General features: G+C 44.8%; 1 pseudogene; it reads left to right on the forward strand.

Annotated features, from left to right (window-relative positions):
• The first annotated feature begins 5181 nt into the window (after positions 1-5181).
• LOC138510929 (exostosin-like 2 pseudogene) lies at positions 5182-5686 on the forward strand (annotated as a pseudogene).
• The last annotated feature ends 15303 nt before the right edge of the window (positions 5687-20989 follow it).

A 20989-nucleotide genomic window follows, 5' to 3' on the forward strand; every position in this document is an offset into this window, starting at 1 on the left:
AACAAATAAGCATTTACCCACTAGAGTTAGGACATTTCTGTAAAAGCCAGTATAACCCTACTGTGGGCATCTTTTGCAACTCTAGGTATATATATTATTGGTGATAGATGAATGTAGGCTTGTGACCCCTATGATGCACATCACAGACACCTAAAGGGACCTGCTGAGATCCAACATAGCTTTTGCTCAAGGAGTATTTTACTGCTCAATCCAGAAAATGATCTAGAAATGCTAGACTACACGGCAGACAATGTATGTTTTGTGAACTATGTTGGCACCCTCCTTTTCTATAAGCGTAAAGCTGTGCAGTAATTGGACACAACCCTCTGACAGCATTGTCCTGTTCATGTTTTGGACTCCCCATCATAGTTTAAGACACACTTCCCTTACATACCAAACCCCCACGTGAAAGAAGAGCGCATTGCGCAAATTTGATATATACTCCCCGCCCCCCTACAGATGGCCAGTATATGTAGTTTACACTTTCTGTGGTCTGTGATGAAGCATTCTATGCCACAATGACAGAAAATACATGGCAAGACACAGTTCCTCTTAACACGTCATCGGGAGGAAGGGGGGTGGGGCGAATGACTCTTGTGAAGTGCCTGGATCAGACCTTCTAAACGAAGCATGTGGACATCCACCTTTGATGTTTTCTCAGTCGCACTCATTTTGCGGTAATGTGTAGTCCAACCCATGTACCCATGTATCTAGATTTTGAGGCCAACGAGGGTGGCTGTTTGTGGACAACCAAACGGCCTAATAAAGCAATAAAGGGAAGTATATATGAACATATTACAAATGCCTCAGGAATTCCAATAGACTGGAATCTTGGTGACAATGAATGCCATAAACGACACAAAGGTTTAAGCTAAGGGCATTGCACAGCTTGGGCTTCAAAAAACCGTGCACAAACCTATGTGAATTTCATAGGTAAAGCATGCCAGCTAATGGCAAAACAAGAACCTTTACATGGGGTTCTTAGTGTAATAGATGCATGGGGAAAGTCTGGTAACTGATCAGCAATCCTAGGAAGGATAGGTCACCTAGAAAAGACTAGGGCCAAAAGGGAGGCAAAAGAAGCTGAACCTACCTGGAAGAAAACTGCCCAAAATATCCAAGGATTGGCCATACTGCCCATTGAGATGAGCCATTTTGAAGCTGATGATGACTTCATTGCATTTTAGCAGGGAATCTACAAGCTGAAGAAATGTGGCAGTGGATATGGAGCATATCATCCAACTCGTCTGTATAGGATGAACAACAAGCAATTTCTGAACTTTTAAGAGAACAGGGTTCCTGGACATACTCTCTGCAGGTGTTCCAGGTTCCAGACTGGTCTATCAAAATATGTCCAGAGCAACTGACAGAACTGAATCTATCAAGACAAGCTCAGAGACTAGCCATTTCAGCGTCCACCTACACTTTGCTATGTGTACTCAAGAAGGCATTCTATGGAGCATGAACGTGGGACAACGACTCATTGTCATGGACACTGCATGGGATCCTGAATATTACGATGCCAGCAGAAACATGTCTACTGTGTGAAGAACTGCAGTCCTGGGGTACCATACTTCAAGTAGAGAAGCAATGTATACATATACGTACTTGCGACGAGGTGCTCTACACCCATGCCTGTGTGAATCGTGGGGACTCTACAGTACAACTGTGTTCCTTAAAGAACTGTATGGAAACACCGCATATAAAATGCCAGGACATTCATCAGATCAGCCTGTCTGAGCAGAATTCAAACGCAACCAAGTTCATGCTGCATGCCATTTGAATGGAAAACCTTCAGTAGAAAAGCCCTACTACTGCCTAATGGATCCTAAATGTGCAGTTCAATACTTCAAGCTGCGGTGAGCCTATGGGGATTGCCAGCTTGATCACTGTCTCAAACGTGGTGAACTGTTGCATTATCATTCTACATCCACCAGTGCACACTGAGCTAGTGCTATTGGACTGACATGAAGTGCAGCATTCACCACTGAAGTTCCTACAACTAACACTGAGACTTGCATGTCTACTAGATATGAAAATGCACAGCACTAACACCACAGTGACTTTCGTAGAAGCATCAAACGGAACACTGCAGTTGATCAAAGGCCTTTCTGGAAGAATAACAGAATGGCCAAAGGAGATTCATGCCCTGAAGCTCTACTCCAACAAATGGGAGCTCCTTCCTGAGCTCCATCTACTGGCTGACGAATACAGTTGCTTCCTTCATTCCATTGAAAGGTTTTTTAGACTCCTTTGGAAATGTGGGCACAGGGATCACACCTGTGCTCTTCATCATTAAATCTTGGTTCGTCCTGATCATCAGTTTTAATTTTTCATGAAAAGTAGCGGTGAACTTGTCAATGCTCCATAACTGCATCCTTAATAGCAGAAATATATTGTTTGGAACTTTTCTTCTGGTGAACATCAACCTATCTCTGATTCACCAGTGACTATCAACAGCTGAAGGTTGTTTGCTAGCCAGTACCTGCTGCAACTGGCTCTTCAATGTTTGTTTAAATATTTAGTAATTAGAGAAGATTCTAAGTGTATACATTTTAGCAAATAAGTATTCTTCAATGTTTTACATGCTCTTTTGTCTCTTCACTCTTATCTCCATGATGCCGCCATGGCCTGTTGTATGTCTCATGGGGATTGGGGTGGGTGATTAGCCACAATTCAGATAAAAAGGAAAATAATTCCCAAAATATTAAAAAGCCACCTATTAATCCACTATGAGCTTTGTATCAAGAAATATAAAAAAATAGGATACAATGCTTCAAAAAAGGTTAAATGTCCATTGGATTTACAGCTGGCAGCATATAACCAATCCAGAATAATGTGTCTGCTAATAGGCTGTGAGCTGAAGTTCGTTGGGGACAAGGGAAGCAACGATCTTTCTCCAAGAATCTCAAAAGGGATTCAAGTCCTGCAACAAAAAAAATAATGAAAATAGCCAGAATCCAGCTTGAGGATTCAAAAATTCAGAAAAAGAATTAGGAGGAAGTTGGTCCTTCCTAAAAGAATAAATGTTTTGCTAATAAATGTTTTAAAATAGCCAGCATCTAGCTTGAGGCTTCAAGAATGAGGAAAAGAATTAGGAGGGAGTTGACCCCACCCCCATCTGGAAAACCTTGCTGCTCTTCCTGCTTTGCTGGACCGAACAACTGTGTGCAGGTGCTGAGCTTACTCTATAAATTTTTTGGGCATTTCCTATTCCATGCCTAAAATCACAAAAAACCATCCTGCACTGAAAATTGTTCTAAATAATATTATCAAGGACAAATGCATTGTTCACCACTAGGCATTTTTCCAACAAAAGTGATCAGGCTGCAGAGCCTTTCTAGTGTAAATATTGGCCAAGGACTGCTTTTAATGAATCAAAAAGGCCACAATTCACATGTAATGACAACATTGTGAGGTTAGTAGGTGTGTGTGGCAGACAAATACATTTGTAAATGGCTTGTCCTTGGCTCTGTCGACACAAAGAAATGTGTTTCTGGGAAACAGCAACAATGTTTTAAGACAAACACTCAATAGCTGATTTAAACCGCTATTAAATGTGTGCTGAACCCGTCTTTAGGACATTAGGTAGTGTCATCACAGGGTTGGTGTCAAGAAAAGGTTCATCAGTTGACCCTTCACATTATGGCAATCTAAAAACCAAAACACAAAACAGCCGTGTTGGTAGCTGGTTAGAGTATCCTGTTTTGAACTACAAAATAAAACTACAGAGCCGACAGCCTTTTTGTAGTGTGCAGTGTTTGCTGTTATCTATGTTTTGCGTTTTACGAGAATATTGGCCTCAGTCCCAGAAACAAACCGTACATAGCAGTGAAGGGCACTGTTTACACAATAAGAGTGTTATGTACCAGGCTCAAGGCCATTGGCGCACAACCCAGGCTACTGGAAGCAAACGTATTGCAACATGCAAAAGCAAATATAGTGACTTGCATTTCACTAAATGTGAAAGTGTTTTCATCGCACTGCAGGCCTCGCAATATCCCTTCGCCCACTCACATTGGCGAGTGCTTTTTTTAATGGTTGTGTACTATTTTTATAGTACCAGACTGGGCAGGTGAGCGTCTTCTGGAAATCATTTGTTTACAGTAAAAGCATTGCTCTATTCAAGAAAGCCTCTAGGTGGCAGCAGTGCATTGCGTTACAGCTCTCTCTTTTTTCACGGTCTGTAAATTCTAATTTTGGTGAACGTGTTTTGATTTTTCAAAGGAACATTGTCTTCTTCCTCTTTTAAAAGACAGGTGAATTATTTTTTGTCGCAGCATGTACACGTTCACAGAGCAGACGTCTTTAAGGGAATACTCACATGTTCGACATCCTCTGCCTGGCGTGAAAGTGACATCTGGATTCTTGCTTCCTGAGAGCGAATAGTTCATCAAATAATTCTGAAAGAAAACATCCTAGCTGTTTCCTGAAATGAAGTATTTTAATCATATTTGTAAGCTATCTGGGTGACGATCAGAACAAGAATGCTTCACGTATTCTTTCCTCATAGGCACCCTCTCCTTGTTATAGGAGGACTGTCTGCCTTTCTTCCCAATATCAAAGATGAAGGTAATGCGCACCTTCAAACGGCAGCAGGACTTGGGGAGACTTCCACTTGTGAACTCCTTCACCCTAATCATGCATTCAACTGAAATGAAGTGTTCCAAATTTACACAGAGATAGTCTGAAGTGTTCCAAATTTACACAGAGATAGTCTGAAGTGTTCCAAATTTACACAAAGAGATAGTCGTATGGAATAACATCGGGGAGAAGACCCCAGAAGAGCTCTGGGAGTCGCTTGGACCTGACCTGGTCCCCGTAGTCTTTGAAAAGCAGGTGGGCCTCATTACAATTCCGGCGGTAGCTGTGCCGGTAAAACCGGCAGGTTGCCGACAGACTTGCAATATTTACTGGCGCCTGGTTTGCCTGAATTACCATGGGATCATGACCCCGGCGTTCCGGGAAGTCAGGCGCCGGTAAATGCTAATCCCCATTCCCATTTGAGCCCTATAATCAATGGGAATGGGTAACACGGATGCACCTGCACCGTTAATAATGGTGCCGGCGCTTCCGTGTAGGTCTGCTTACCGTGACCGCTGTGCAGGGCACAGCAACTCCAGCAAGCAGACCCGTAGAGTGCCGGTAGGCTTACCGGCACCGTTGTAAACTGATGCTATTTTAAGGATGGATGATGACACACTCGTTAGTGCATAAGAAATCATGAAGCAATTTCCTAACTGGCTTTGTGCCTAGAAAGCATAATTCGGCTTCTTCTGGCGTACACAGTTATGGGAGTTTTTAACTTCTGGCACCGGAGTCTGGCAATGGAGACCAGCTGTACTCCATGGTCTTGATTGGAGCAGCATTCGTCCAACCCCTGATGTACATGTATTAATAGATGAGACTCAAAACTGCGATGACATTGCTATGAACTTTATTGTGGCAAAACACACTGGGAAACCACCAGGATTCTTTGTGAAGCCAGTGGACATGAGAAATTTGGAGAAAGAAGCAAGTAGCCGGGTATAATGGCATGTGGCACCATGCTGAACACTTGCTACACAGACCTTACTGTCTAAAGAAACTGGCTACTATATATGGAAGCATGTCTTTACAATATTCCAATATTGTGATTTGTCCGTTTGGATTTCCAAATTATGCCAATCATAAGACAAAAATGTAGCTAGTAGGTGAAAGATCACATCTGAAAAAATGACTTTATAATGTGAAAATATTTCTATTTTTCCAATTGTTTTCTAATAAATGGCATTAAAATAAAAACATAAAAATGTGGTGCGTGAGATGTCAGTCTTTCATCCTTTTTATCCGAATGGTTAAAAGCCACACATATGTGCGTGGAGTGGGATGTGGGAGTGACACCTATTACTCGACTCAGCTGTACAGAATAGCAAGGCAGTGGCAGGAGGAGCATTAAAATAATGCACTAGCTGTTGTTGCCGACAGGCCAGTGATAGTGGGAGAGATTTAAGATACCCTCATAATGAACGACCTCATTTAGACAAACCAAGGACACGACAAAAGGTCAACTACAGAAGTGAATTTGGCAGCGTGCGTTCTTAGAATGACCTATTGTGTTTGCGAGTCAGGAGCTGTGAATCACTGGAGTTTCGTGGAGAGGCAGCTTAACTCTCAAGGGAGGTGATCAGGGTGCTGGTCACAATTGAGATTGCATTTCAGAGTCGTGTGTGTTGGGGGCGAGGGTGTCAGTAGAATAGCAGGGAGATAATGGGCCAGGATTTAAGTGCGCTGACAGAGCCACGTGTGCATGTTAATCCTGGAATGTCAGGGGTGCTTTAGGTCAGAATTGAGATACTTTGGCAAAGCTGAATATAGGTCCCAATGCTAGAATAGTTTGGGCAGTTGTAGATCAGGTTTGAGGTGCATTGACAAAGCTGCATGTGTGTTCCAACAATGGAATATTGGGGGGTGCTGCAGTCAGGATTGAGATGCTTTGGCTGAGCTATATATGGGCAGCAGCATGTTTTCGAGGTTAGGATTAAAATGCGTCAGTCGAGTTGTGTGCGGATAACAGTAGTAGATAAGCAGGGGGTGCAGCAGGTCAGGACTGAGGTGCACTGGCATTTCTGGGTGTAATGCCCCATTGCTGGAATAGCAGAATGCTTGCAGGTCATGGTTTGGGGGTCAGGCCATGGATGAAATGCACTAGCAGAGCTTTGGGTGTGGCTCGCAGTACTGGGATAAGGGAGAGCTCCATACCAGGAATGAGATGCATTGACAGAGCTGTATATGGCCGCTAGTCCTGGAATTGGCATATGTTTTTGAGGTCAGTCACTTTCATCATTGATTTGGAGTAATTTCAAACACTGACCTCTGGGGCAGACTTGGTCCCATGGCAAGGTCAACACCCAGACTAGAAACGGCCTGCCTGCCTGCCATCTTTAACATTACTGCATGTTTTGGTATGTCCTGTGGGCTTGGAATGGGTCAGTACTGTAGTGTACATTTTTTCTGAGAATACATGTCACCAAAGCATGTCTTTACTTATGTGTTCAGCTGTGTCTACCTGGTTGATTTAGACTAGCTTTTCTTTGTGTGGTTAGTTGTCTTCAGTTCAGTTATGTTTAGTTGTGCTAAATGTATTTTTTGGTGTGCTTTGCTGTGCTTGGTGTGTTGTATTTGTGGTGTGTTCAAGCGTGTTTATATCTTGCTCCATTGATGAGCAGCTGAGCAGTGCAAAGTTTTGCCTGGATCCGTGTACAATAGAACAGACACTTGCCTCGGTGATGGTTCTATTTCCGGTTCTGAACAGCCTTGTCTAGGCTATTGTTACAATGTGTGCAGCCGCAGGGGCTTGGAGACCACTATCAGCTCGGGATCCCTTCACTGAAATGCTGCACATCAGCTCAGGCTGCCCCAGTTATGTTTCAGGTGCCCAAACATACACTCAGTGCTCTAGGTCATCTGTGGCAAACTAGCCAGGCTCATCAGGCGTCGAATAGCTCACGCCTGAGCATCCTGCTTCGTATAGAACGATGGTGTACATGTTAATAGCTTCACGTCACCAATGTCCTCGACTGTACTGCGATCAGATCATTTGCTGAATGTTGACAATTGCCCCAAACTAAAGACTACACGTCTGCTCTGCTGAAGCAAAAGTGGCATATTTTAGCATAGTCAAACATATTGTAACATAATGTTCAACTATAATCACAGAGCATCTGTTAAACAGCGTTGCTGCATCTCTTTGTGTCTGTCTTTTAGTCTGTGCCCTTTTTCTCTGAGTGATAGTTTCACCCATATGTGCTATCATCTCAAACTGACTTCATTTAACTTCTTGCTGTTAACGTTGACAGCTTGTTTATTCATTTATAACTATATTGTGGTGGCTGCCTAAATTATGTTAAGTTGTAAATGGTGCATGTTGCTAATACCCAACCCATGTGTTCTATTTACATAGCTAGAACTTAAACAGAGGCTCCACTCAAGTCATCCACACCTTTCTTCAGAGAATCAGTTTTGGCAGCCCCTCCGGCTGGATCCCTCTGCTTACATAGGATAGGTGTGTATCTCATTGGCACGGCCACCCTGCCATACCTATCCACATGTACACATGACCGCCAGGGAACAGTCCTGGGTGTGAATGTGCGCCAGGAAGAGCACCATGAAAAGCAGAAGAGAAGCATTGTCTCTCCATGGCGACGCGAGGCAAGGGAGCTAGAAATGGAGTCAAGAACATGCAGGACGGGAGGGGAGGTGATTGACTCTTTTCTAATGTATCTGCCTGCCAAAGTGGGAAAGGTAAAACATCCTGCTCAGAGAAGACAAACAGAAATAAAAAGCTCCAGACAGAAATTCAATGTGATGAAGTAGGTCTACATTAAAGATGTTCTCATCCGAAGGGAAGTATCTACGATGTGATTCCAGATTTGGAGGTGCTGCAGGTGTTGTCTCCCCTCAAACATTCTGGCAGCACATAAGACAAAAAACACTTTCAGCTTTTGCAAATCCGACCTCAACAGGAAGGAGCCTCTGCATTAGTTATTACGCGCCTATTACTGTGGAATTGTGTTCCCATGTACCAGTCCCATAAGGTTTCTGAAGCTTGGGTGTGGTTGTATATGTGTGTGCGCGCACGTGCGTCTGTGTGTTTGTCAGTCAGTATGGCTCTATGTATGTTTGAGGCATTGTATGATAGTGCATGTATTTCTTATGTGTGGTCTTCTGTATGTGTGCTTGTGCAGGTGTGTTTGGGTGTCTCTGTGTATGTGTTTTTGTGTGTTCTGTGTAAGGGCCTTTGTGTGACCGTTAGTGTGAGTCTATGTGCTTGTGAGCGTGCTTGTGTATTTGTAGGTCTTACGTGTGCTACATGAAAGGGGACCATGTTTGTGCTTGTGTCTTAGTGCTACATGTCTGCCCAATAATCTGTGCAGGGAACAAAATATTGTATATATCACAAATTCCCACGTTCTCACGTCATCTCACAAGTTAAGCGCTCTCCTCTCACACGAGGGCAGCAGGCAATTCATGTTCAATCTCCAGCAGGGCCAACTCCGCTTTATACCCTTTCATGGTTTATGATAATAATTCCTGTCATTACATTGCAAGCTGGAAGAATTCAGCATGAAGCGCTGCGTAACAAGTTACATTGCTATTTAAGAGTGAACAACCATTTTAAGAAATATGCATGGGTTTGGTTTGCAGTGCAGCATTAACTTTAAATGTACCTGGTGGTAGTGTTTGCATGTGATCAATATCTCTGGATTGTTGCATATACCATGTTTCCTGCATTGCCATGTTTTTCTAGTAAAAATATCAAATCTGCTTGCAGTTTGCTGATATGTCCTGACTCGTTTTGATATTAAAGAAAAAAAATCGAAGCTGCATTAGTTCTGACTGTTATGAAAATGCATTTAGACAGCACTAGTAATGTTTCTTCCAGTGGTCACCATGTTTTTTCAGTAAACGGAAAATTGCCATCCAGTTTGCAGGGCGAGTACATTTCTCTATGGTCGAGTAGATAAACGAAGTTACTCGACCTGCAGGTCTAGCATGTTTTTTTTAGATTTCATGAGGCCTGCACTGTGCATTCAGCAAGAAGGCCTGGTCTGCGGCTCAGGTCACATGCCTTAAGCATGGCTAATATGGGCAGACATGGTGAAAACATGCCACTCACATAGAGGGGGTCACCAACCAGTGGGACTATCGGGTAGCTGCCTCACCTCCCTGGCCCCATGAGCTGGGTTCCCTTCCTGGGGTGAAGTGACGACATCAATGGATTTGTCACACTTTCCAGAAGTGAAGACCTTCAGGGTGGGGTGCCCTGGTAACAGTTTCTGAATAGTGAGGTGTTTCCTAGGGTGAAGAGACGGTGCAATGCCCCAATGTACTGTCAGTTTTTCCACCGGTTGGAGACCAGTGTCACCACCACTGAGAGACATGCATGCCTCATGGTCAATGCAGTAGTGAGGTGGCTAGCGACAATAAGGCCGCTGGAATGTCCTCCCATAAAGGAGTCACTACGCTGGTGGGCCAAAGATTAAAGAAGTCTTTCCTTTTGGGGATGAATAACTGCAAGTGATCCAGTGCTGGTGTAGTGAAGATCTCTACTCATCCCCAAAGTCTCTTTTGAAGGCCTGATATGAAAGGGAGTCACAATCCAAATATGCGTCCCAGTTTTGATCAAGTACCAGGCACTACAAACTGAGTGAACGGGATTCATACACAGAGAACGATGGTGGCAACAGTAGCCTGCAGCCTCAATACAGAAAGGAAAAAGCAGGATTAGAAAAAAGAACAAGAGAGAAAAATACTAACTAAAAATAATCCCTGTTGCACAGGCATCTGAGTACATTGGCGCATGAAAAGGGTCTCACAGGTGTTGCTGGGAGCCAGAGCCAGTGTTTATACCTGTCCCTGTGCTTACACTTAAAGGACAATTGCTATGCAAAAGGATCTGGTCCTACACCCATGGGACTGTCACTAATACGTATGGAGGAAAGGGATAGAATGTAGTAGTTTTCTTTTATTGATTTGCTCTCCAGAGTAAAGGTTACATTTAATACCAGAAGATAAGTGTTCTCTACAGTGATCTCGGCCAACATGCCACCAAAGAGCAGACTGACTGTGATGCTGGAAATTCCTTTTGGAGGGACAGGGCCCCCCAGTCCTTGTCCTACCACTTCTCTGGGTGTGTTTTCTGAATCTTTTCTGCCTCTGAGGTCCAGTATGGACCTCTGGCAGTGCAGCTCTTCATTTTTCCTTTTGGTGAACAACACCCACGGGATTCCTATATGGCACACATGGGTGGGGGTAATACCTTGTACCCTTAGTGTATGTTTTCGGGCACTTGTGTGTTTCCCACAGAGCAGGGTGTGGGCTGTTGGCAGCTACATGCTGACTTGGCATTGGCTCTGAGTGCCCTCCATTTTGGGGCACCCAGGCCCTGCCAGAGGAATCAATGGATTCCTTGACAAAGGCAAGATGGCCACTGTAACCTATTAGTTTCTTTTGCCTTCACACCTTGTTTTTCCAAAGTCCCGGGAAGGCCTGACTCTGTCCCCTTCCCCCTGAATGGCTCTTGTGTGGAAGGGAAATCCTTTCCCAAGATGGCCACCATGGAAAGGGAAGGCAGGGCTCCGTACAGAGGCCCTCTACCCTTTTCATGGCAGCCTGCAGAAGGCAAAGAGAGAATCCTACGACCATATTACCACGAGCATACATTTATTTTCCCTTTCAAACCTATCCTACTTTCAAATAACTTTACCACATAACCAGTCCCAGGTGGACCTGGCCACTTTAACCCCATTTGTGGTCATGGTCAGTAGCCAGATTATCCAGGTCATGACCTTATGCCATGACCCAGACGATATGGCCACTGCCTATGGCCACAGATTATACCTCAGTCACCATAAAACACGGGCACATTTGCAAAACCATGCTTTAAGGTCCTTGCCAATGCTCCTTACATGAGTTTGCTGGAACCCTGCCCATGTTTTATTTTTTCAAAAGTGTCAAAAGACTTCAGGGATGAGAAACACCTGTTTTTTGGCTTCTTACAGCCATATCCCAAGCTATCCTCTTCACCACTCAACTCCCCAGAGATTGTTTGATAAGTTTGATAAGTGCAATGTTGTGTATTTTAATATTTTTTTACCGTGATGTCTGTGTGGCCACTGTCTGCGAATCCAACATGGCGGACATTTACAAAAATCTGACGCACTTCATACTTTTCACCATCCAATCAGTGGGCACGTCCGATTTCTACAGACATCACGTCGCCCTTTAGGCCAATCGGATGCCTGTCCACGGACCAAACAGGGAAGTGGGTCTGTGGACCGAACCCAGATATCACTTTTTTTAATACCTGTTTTCAGCCCGTTTTAAAGAAAACTACTGGACGGATTTACACCAAATTTACAAAAGTCTGCTTTTGGAACCAAGCCGCCGTTCCTGCCGCAAATTTGGTGAAAATCCATACAGCGGTTTGGGCTGTAGGCGTGAGCAACATTTCTTTTACATTGCGTCTATGAAAATCAAATTCTTTTTGGGACCTCCCTATAACTTTGCCCCCTCTTGATGAAATTTCACCAGACTTGTCAAACAAATTCAGATGGGGCCATATACTTTTTTTGCAAATTCTGGTAAGGATTCGTCCAGGGCGAGCGAAGGTATAAGCCACCCAAAAAGTGCTCCTCCTATGAGTTGAGCAATTTAACCATAACTACAGGCCTGCTACAGTAGGCACTGTAATATATCAAAGGACTATTCTCGAACATCCGGACCGTTTGCGGACTTTGTGATGAAAACCACCAGTTTTTTGGCTTCTTACGGCCATATCACATCCCATCCTCATCACCCCTCGACTCCCCAGAGATTGTTTGATAAGTTTAACAAGTGCATTTTTGTGTTTTTTAATATTTTTTTACAGTGATGTCTGCGGACACCGGGCGCTGTCCGCGAATCCAACATGACGGTGTTTCCAAAAATCTGACGCACTTCATGCTTGTCACCATCCAATCAGTGGGCACGTCTGATGTCCGTGGACATCAAGGTGCCTTCTAGGCCAATCGAATGCCCGTCCGCGGACCGAACAGGGAAGGGGGTCCGCGGACCAAACCCAGATATCACGATTTTTTAAAATCTGCTTTTAGTCTGTTTTAAAGAAAACCTCTGGATGGATTTACACCAAATTTACAAAAGCACGCTTTCAGGACCAAGCCGCCGTTACTGCTGCAAATTTGATGAAAATCCGTCCAGCGGTTTGTGCTGTAGGCGTGAGCAACATTTGTTTTCCATTGCGACTATGGAAAAAAAAAGAATTTGGGATCCCCTATAACCTTGCCACCCCCTTGATGAAACCTCACCAAACTTGACAAAATAATTCAGAGTGGGCTATTTACTTTGCAAAGTTTGGTAGGGATTCGTCCAGGTGAGCAAAGTTATAAGCCGCCCAAAAAGTGCTCTTCCTATGAGTTGAGCAACTTAACCATAACTACAGGGCCGCTACACAGGCCCTGTAATATATATTGTGTAGGCATTCCTTTATTTTGGACTATATAACTATTGCTGTTTCATATTCTGTGTGCCTACTGATGCCAACTGTCATGTCAGGCTCTATAACCCTGGGTCTGGCTATTAGACTAGAGAATCTGAGGGTGTTTAGTACCGCTATTAGATTAGGAACCCAGATACTTTATAGTTAAAACATCATACAATGTTTGCTTAGAATGTTCTCAGAGAACAATACCCTGTGTTTTGTTGTGGAAAAAATCCCTTTTCCTCATAGGGGTTTACTCCGAGCCTATCCTGACAAAGTTGATAACGTTTTTGGAACTGAACTGCTGAAGCAAATGTTTATTCGAATTGTCACAATGCTGCCAGGTAAATGCAAGTAGTGACATCAAAAGTCAGAAACTTACTTCAATGACCGGTGTTGCCATAAAATGCCAGGCACTTAGATCATATGGTATAGGCTTTAAAACTGGCTCTAAAGACTAACACATCTAATGTAGCGACTCACACATGTCCAACAGCTTGCATTAAATGATTCTTGCCAAAACTTGTTTGTATAAATCTGGTTTCATCAAAAGGCCTCTGACAATAGGTATACATAGTTCAGAATCCACCCAAGCATGCCATTATTACTTCTATACTCAAGAAACCAACAGTGGACTAGAGGGTCTGTGAAGAGGTCCCCTATCTGGCTCTAGGGATCGCATTGGCTTATGTGGTCAGGTTCCCCCCGAAAAAGTGGATGTTGGTCTTGGGGAAGCCATAGGGAGGATCCCCTAGCAACCTGCTCTCTTGGCCCCCAGTGCATGGCAGAGTACAGTCAAAGAATCACCAGAAATGCATGCCTTCCACAACCCAGAGAGATTGACTCTCTCTCTAAGCAAACACAAAGATGAAAGATGAAAATCCCTCTGTCCCTTTAAATGGAGTCAGTTTAATCCATCTGGAATTGGTAGCAAGGGTTTTTAAATTGTTATAAGTTAGCCCAGAACATCACGGAAATATGTCCTTATGTCCTTAATCAATGCAGACCCTTTCTTTCTACAGACAGCTGCCTTACCATTGGCTCCAGATTGGACTACTGTAACCTTTTATTTGCAGCGACATCTGCTTGAAACATCAGCAAGCTGGAGGTGATACAGAACAATGCACTTAGAGCAGCCTTGAACATCTCAGCCACTAGAAGAAGTGTCCACATCATTTTCAAAACACTAGCTGTCATGCATAAATGCCTCTCGAAAGCCGCACCAAGATACCTGTCACAAAAGCTTTCTAAAGAGACGCACCCACACCATTTGAATACTCATTGTCTTACCACACCAAGATTTAGACTAAAAAGATGGGGGGGGGAGTTGAGCTTCCCAGTCATAGCCAATAAGAACTGGAATGCCCTACCTCTGGCCCTAAGATTGGAACTATTGCCCTAATGAAACGGACACTTGCAAAACAAACTACCTTACATGTTTTCTTATGCTGATGTACATTTTTTGCAAATAGCAGCTTCATGCCTTTGGGTTTAGTGCGCTTTATAAATGAATAAATAAAACATTTCAAGGAATGTGTGATGGACCAGGGCATCCTGCAGACAGGATTTTTCAAGCTTTGAGCTTCCTGACTGTGAATTGCATCAAGCATGGTGAACCAAGGAGTCCAGTGGATACAGTCTTGCAAGTTCCTGGATTCATGACAATGGATTGCATCACACAAGAAATTAAGCATTGTCTCCTGGTAAAGTGGTCTCTATCCAGGGCAGTTGTGTTGAGCCCCCCTTGAGTAAGAATATTGTTGCTAAGCCCCCTCCATGAGTGAAAGTATTGTGTCTAGCCCCCAATGCTTATCTGCTTATTTTTTCTATTGAATACAAACACCATACTCTCTTTTTCAAGAGCTTTGCCCCCCCCCCCCGCCCACACCAGGACATCCTTTGGACCGCCCTAGGCGGGCCAGCCACTCAGTTTGAAGATCACTATTCTAAGGATATAGTCATGGACAAGGAGAAACATCTTTTTAAAAAAAGTAAAATGTATTGGCATTTCAAAAATACAATAACATGAACAGTACCCACCCCTCCCAACCCCCTCCTGATTCCCTAAAACGCCTGCTGAGCCAGCAAATTATCTTAGTTTTAGTAATTGTACCACACCCGCACAACCGTATGTTATATGAAATGACATGTCATGCAATACCCAAAATGCGTAGTTTTTCAGGGCAATAATGAACTTTAAAGTCTTCATGTAAAAATGTCAACACCTCTTTCCAGTCTTCCGTGAATGCGGAGAGTTTCCCCTGCAGGGAGTATGTCATCCACTCTAGTGACAAGAAGTTCCATACATTACAGAACCATTCTGAAATGTGGGGCGGGTCTCTTTGCTTCCAGTTCTGGGCTGTCACAAAAAGTGCAGCTAGCTACAGTATTACGTAAGCTTTCTGACCAGGTTTTGATCGTAACAGATAAGAAGGTATGTAAGGCAGTTCAATTTACTTTTAGCAACACAAATATAAAACACAGATAAAAGAACACTTTTGGCTTGTTTGGAAGAATAGCACTTAAGTTAGGATTTCCCCCTGCAATATTCCTCAACCCAAAAATAATCAGTTCTAGTTAGATATAAGGATGCAGCAGGTATTCAGGAATAAAGAACAATAAACAGAATTTGAATATCACCTTCCCTCCCCAAACGAGAGAAAAACGGGTTTGAAATCTTACACTTGTTAAAATGACATTCGAAAATGACTTCGTAAAACAATGAATGTGTGCAAAAATCCTTAAATCAGTACTAATTTTATGGGAGCAATATTGAAAAGATGCTAACAATCATAAGCTACAGTTTGAGCAAAACTAAACACTTTGAATCTGAATGGAAAGTCGGAAATAGGACACTATCCCTCTAGCACCGGCCGAGTTAGTTATATAGTGAATCTCTGGCGAGTCTGGGGGCACATCGGGGTATGAGGGCCACCAGGCTCGAATCGCTGCTCTCAACCTGAAGTATTGTAGTAGTTCCAGCGCAGTGCCGGAATGACCGGGACGCCATGTCTGCGGGGTGATGAACTTCCCTTCAGGGTATAGGTCGGGCAGGGCCCGGTATCCCAAGTCATACCAGTGTTTCATTAGGAGTTTATCGTGTGTAGGGCTGAGACCTGGGAATTGCCAAATGGGCAGCCATTTGTAGTACGGGTGGTGGCCGGGTTGTGCATGTAGTATTTGTTTCCAAGCCATGGTTGTAGCCACTAAGGGGTCGGCCGGGGGATCGGTATGAAATGTGTGGTGGAGTATGAGAGAGAGGGTATTAACTCCCTCACTTGCTAGCTTCTCGAGCTTCACCTGTGGGGGAGGATCGGTGAACGTGTACCAGTATGTGGCGTGTTGGGCCTGCGCGGTTGTCCAGTATTTAGCGAAGTCGGGGGCGGTGAAGCCCCCCTTCTCATATGGAAGAGTCATATGCTGCCATTTCTTACGAACCGCGCTGGAGTGCCACAGAAATTGAGCGCATGCAGAATGCAGATTCCTGAAGTACCGCTTTCCGGGCCAGATCGGCACATTCACGAAGACATAGAGCAATTTAGGGACAGTTATCATTTTAATTAGAGACAGCCTGCCCGACAAGGAGAGCGGGAGATTGCACCATTTCAACATTTGGGCCTCCGCAAGCTGCGCCACAGCTACGTAGTTGTCGGCCAATAGTGAAGCTTTAGTGAGGGATACCTGCACACCGAGGTATCTGATACCCTTTGGTGACCAACGGAGGGGGAATTCACATGTCGGCTGTGTAGTGGTCGGCGTGAGCGGAAAGATTTCAGATTTAGTATGATTTATGGAGAAGCCCAAATAAGTGCCGATTTTTGTTATGTCCCGTATGATCGGGTCCAGGTGGGCGGCCGGGTCTCTGATATAGAGTAGCTCATCATCTGCATATAGTGAGATGATCTCTGGGGTGTCACGTAGACGTATACCTTTACGTGTGTGTTTGTCTCTGACACGGTCAGCCATGGGTTCGATAGCAAGCGCAAAGAGTATCGGGGACTCTGGCTACGGGGCCTGTGTAGAGCAGTTTGATATACGATATCATGCGTGGGCCAATTCCTATTTTATGAAGTACTGCCCACATATATTGCCACGACACCATGTCGAATGCCTTCTGGGCATCGAGGGTGACCGCTACAGCGTTTGCTTTGGGGTCGATTCTGGACAAGACATTGAGTAAGCGATGGATATTGAGGGCTGTGGATCTGCCGGGCACGAAACCACTCTGGTCAGGATGGACTAAGTGGGTCATAATAGGGAGGAATCTATTGGCAATAATCTTAGCAAATATTTTCATGTCAGTGTTGATCAGAGAAAAGGGTCTATAAGAGCCGCATTCCTCCAGTGGTTTGCCTGGCTTGGGTAGCACAGTTATAAGCGCTTCGCGCATGGATTGAGGCAGGGTGTTCAACCTGAGTGACTCGTTCCACATCTCAAGGAGTCTGGGTGCCAGGATGGCTACATGTTCCCGATAAAACTCGGCAGTGAGGCCGTCCGGGCCTGGTGCCTTACCCTTAGGACAGTTCGAGATGACTGTGGTTATTTCGTCGAGGGTGAATGGAGCTTCAAGTTGGTGGCTAGCCGCGGGAGAGGAGGGTCATGGGGATTTGGTCTAGCAGGGTGTCCGTGTCTTGTGGGCTGTGTTCTTGCTGGGGGCCGTATAAGGTTGTGTAGAACGCAGTGAATGTCTCGAGGATGCCTTGGTCAGACCAGCACAGGGCGCCGCCTGCTATTTGACACAGTCAATGCGAGTCCTGCCCCCCTCTGCGTGGACCAGTCTGGACAGTGTCCTCCCCGGTCTGTCCCCCTCACCATATTTCCTGGCTGCTATGGGACAGGCATGGTACTGAACCTCCCTCTGGGCGTGGGTCTCAAATGTTTCCAATTCCGCTCTGATCTGTGCCAGTGTAGTCAGGGAAGGGGCAGAGGCATACTCCCTCTCCCGTTCTTTTAGCTCCGCTTCCGACCGCTGGAGGCTATTTTTGATAACTTTGAGGACCCCGGCTTCTCTAGAGATGCACATCCCTCTGATGAAGACCTTGAATGCCTCCCAACGCACCCCATCGGAGGTATCCTGCCTGTTGTTGCAGTCAAAGAAGGTGTTGATATCAGCTAGGATGTCATCTATGAAAACTATATCTTGGAGGGCCTCTGACTTGAATCTCCAGGAGGAGCGGGGAGGGAGGTCCTGTCCTATTGTTATGCGAAGTGTTACCGGTGAGTGATCCGATAGTGTGCGCGGCAATATCTTAGTCTCTGTGGCCCTGCCCACCATGCAGCCTGATATGAGAAAAAGGTCTATCCTGGAAAGGCTATCATGTACCGATGAGTAAAAGGTGTACTCTCTAGCCTGTTGGTTGAGAGCACTCCATACATCTTTGAGACCCAGTGTGTCCATGTGTGCCTGTAGTCTATGGGCCGCACGTGATGAGGCTCTGCGGACGGTCCCAGATCTGTCCAGCTCGTTGTCCAGAATTAAGTTCATGTCTCCACCCCATATTTGTATTTGTATTTGTATTTATTTTATTTATAACGCGCAAACCCGCAGGCATCAGGGCACAATTTATACAAGGTTACAGAAGTGCATATACACAGGAATAGCAATACATAAATTTACACAAAGGAATTTACACAAAAGGAATAACAATACATGATATAAACAAGGACAATTAGGTGACTTAAAGGAGTCTATATACATATAATACAGTGGTACCGGAGCCGCTGAGTAATAACCGAGGTCGGCAGGTCAGAGTAACTAAGACAGAGGCGCTGAGCGGGGCTTAAAGCTGGTCGAAAAGCCAGGACCTAGTATTGGCTTTGAAAGTGTAAAATGACTCTTCAGCTCTAATTGTAGCAGGGAGGGAGTTCCAGAGCTTGGAAGCTAGGACCGGGAAGCTTGAACCCCCTGCTTTTTGCAGTTTAAATGTAGGGATGTCTAGACAGTGGGACTGGGCAGTTCTTAGTGGACGGGAGGTCGAGTGTCGCGACAGTCGACTGCCAAGGTAGATGGGGGCCTTATTAGCCAGGCATTTGTGCGTAATGGAGAGTGCTTTGAGTGAGATTCTTTGCTTGACAGGTAGCCACTTTAACTTAGTTCTAGTTTCTGTGATATGGTGGTTACGGGGGATGTTTAAGGCGGCACGAATGGCATTGTTTTGGGTAGTTTGGAGTTTATTTAGGTTCTCTTGGCTGGTGCCTAAGTAAAGAGCACTGCAGTAGTCGACTTTAGCCATGATGAGGGTTCTCGCTAGTGTGACACTGTTGGAGGTAGTAAGGAAAGGTCTGCAGGCTGCAATGAGTTTGCATGTGTATGCAGAAGCCGATCTGACAGCATTCATTTGTCGGGTTAATGATAAAGTAGCGTCAAGGTAGAACCCTAATGTTTTAGTGTCTTTTGAGACTCGAATGTTATTACCGTCTATGGTGAATGACTGATATGACGGTTCTAGTCTGCTCAGGCGTTGTGCAGTGCCCAAGATCAGGAGCTCCGTCTTGTCTTCGTTTAGGCACAACTGGTGTTGGGCCATCCAAGCCTGGATGACCAAGTAGACATCATTGAGGGCCTTGGTGTCAGCTAGATAATCACCAGTGATGGGAATGAGTATCTGGGTGTCATCCGCATAATTAGTGTAGGGGACACCCAGATAGTCAAGCACATCAAAGAGTGGTTTTGTGAAGATGTTATAAAGTGTAGGTGACACACAGGATCCCTGGGGTACGCCACAGTGAATTGGGGAAGGGTCGGCGGCTGCGGATGGGGCAAAGACTCTCATGGATCTGTTGCTCAAAAAGGATTTGATCCAGGCTGCAGCCAAGGATGAGAAGTTAGCAGCGGAGTGGAGGTGCTTGCAAAGGATTTGGTGATTGACCAAATCGAAAGCAGCCGAAAGGTCGAGAAGTAGTAGCATTGCTAGCTTGCCCTGATCCTTTAAGACCTCGATTTGGGTTTTGAGGTCTATTAAAGCAGTCTCCGTCCCGTGTCTGGGACGGAATCCAGATTGTCGTAGACCTAGCATTTATTGGATTCCGGATAGTTTTGAATCTGGAGGTATGCAGCACGGTCTAAAATCTTAAGCAGAAATGGTACTGTTGTGATAGGTCGGAAGTTGGTGCGAATGCTTGGGTCGAGGGATGGTTTTTTGAGCAGAGGGATCCCCCAAGCGTCCTTCAGGTTATCCGGGACAATACCGGTTTTGAAAGATGCGTTAGTGAAGGCCGTGATGAATGGGGCCAGCTCATGCGCCGAGTCCTTAATGTTAGGGGCTGGGCATGGATCACCTTGGCAGTTGGAAGGTTTAATTCTAAGAATTATGTTTTCTACCTCAACGACGGTGAGCGGTGAGAATGTAAATGGTGTGGTGTTAGCATTGTCTGGATAGAGGGCGTTGGCAGGGGAAAGAGCGTGGTTGTCGCGCTTCAGGCTGTCCTGCTTGTCTTTAATTTTCGCTTGTAGTGTGGAGATTTTATTTAGTAAGTCTGCTTGGATGTTAGCACACCATTTACTATCTTTCAAGCAAGTGTCAGGGGGGTCGACTGGAGTTTCAAGCTCTTTTAGGATTTTGAAGAGTTCCTTAGTGTTCGAGTCAGCTTGCATAATGCGGTTATTAAGGGATTCCTTTTTCGCAGTGATAATGGCATCTTTATAAGAGAGTGAGGCAAGAAGGAAACCATCTTTGTGCACGTCAGAGGGATGGCTTTTCCATCGATTTCCGGCACAGCGTTTCACTTTGCGTAATCTTAACTGTGGGGTGAACCATGAGTTAAGATGAGCTTGTAATTTGGCCTTCCTAAATTTGATAGGTGCTATAGAGTCAATAGTCGTTAGCATAGTTTGGTTGTACGTGTCTGCTAAGGACGTAGGGTCAGAGCAGGTGTTGGTGGCTGCAACAAGGGTTGGGATTAACAGTGGGAGGAGTTTCTCCTTAGTTATATCTTTTTTGCTTCTAGTCGGGAGTGCTGGGGCTATTG

Source organism: Ambystoma mexicanum, chromosome 6p (genome assembly GCF_040938575.1).
Source record: "Ambystoma mexicanum isolate Mex_15411 chromosome 6p, UKY_AmexF1_1, whole genome shotgun sequence".
Classification (NCBI taxonomy): Eukaryota; Metazoa; Chordata; class Amphibia; order Caudata; family Ambystomatidae; genus Ambystoma; species Ambystoma mexicanum.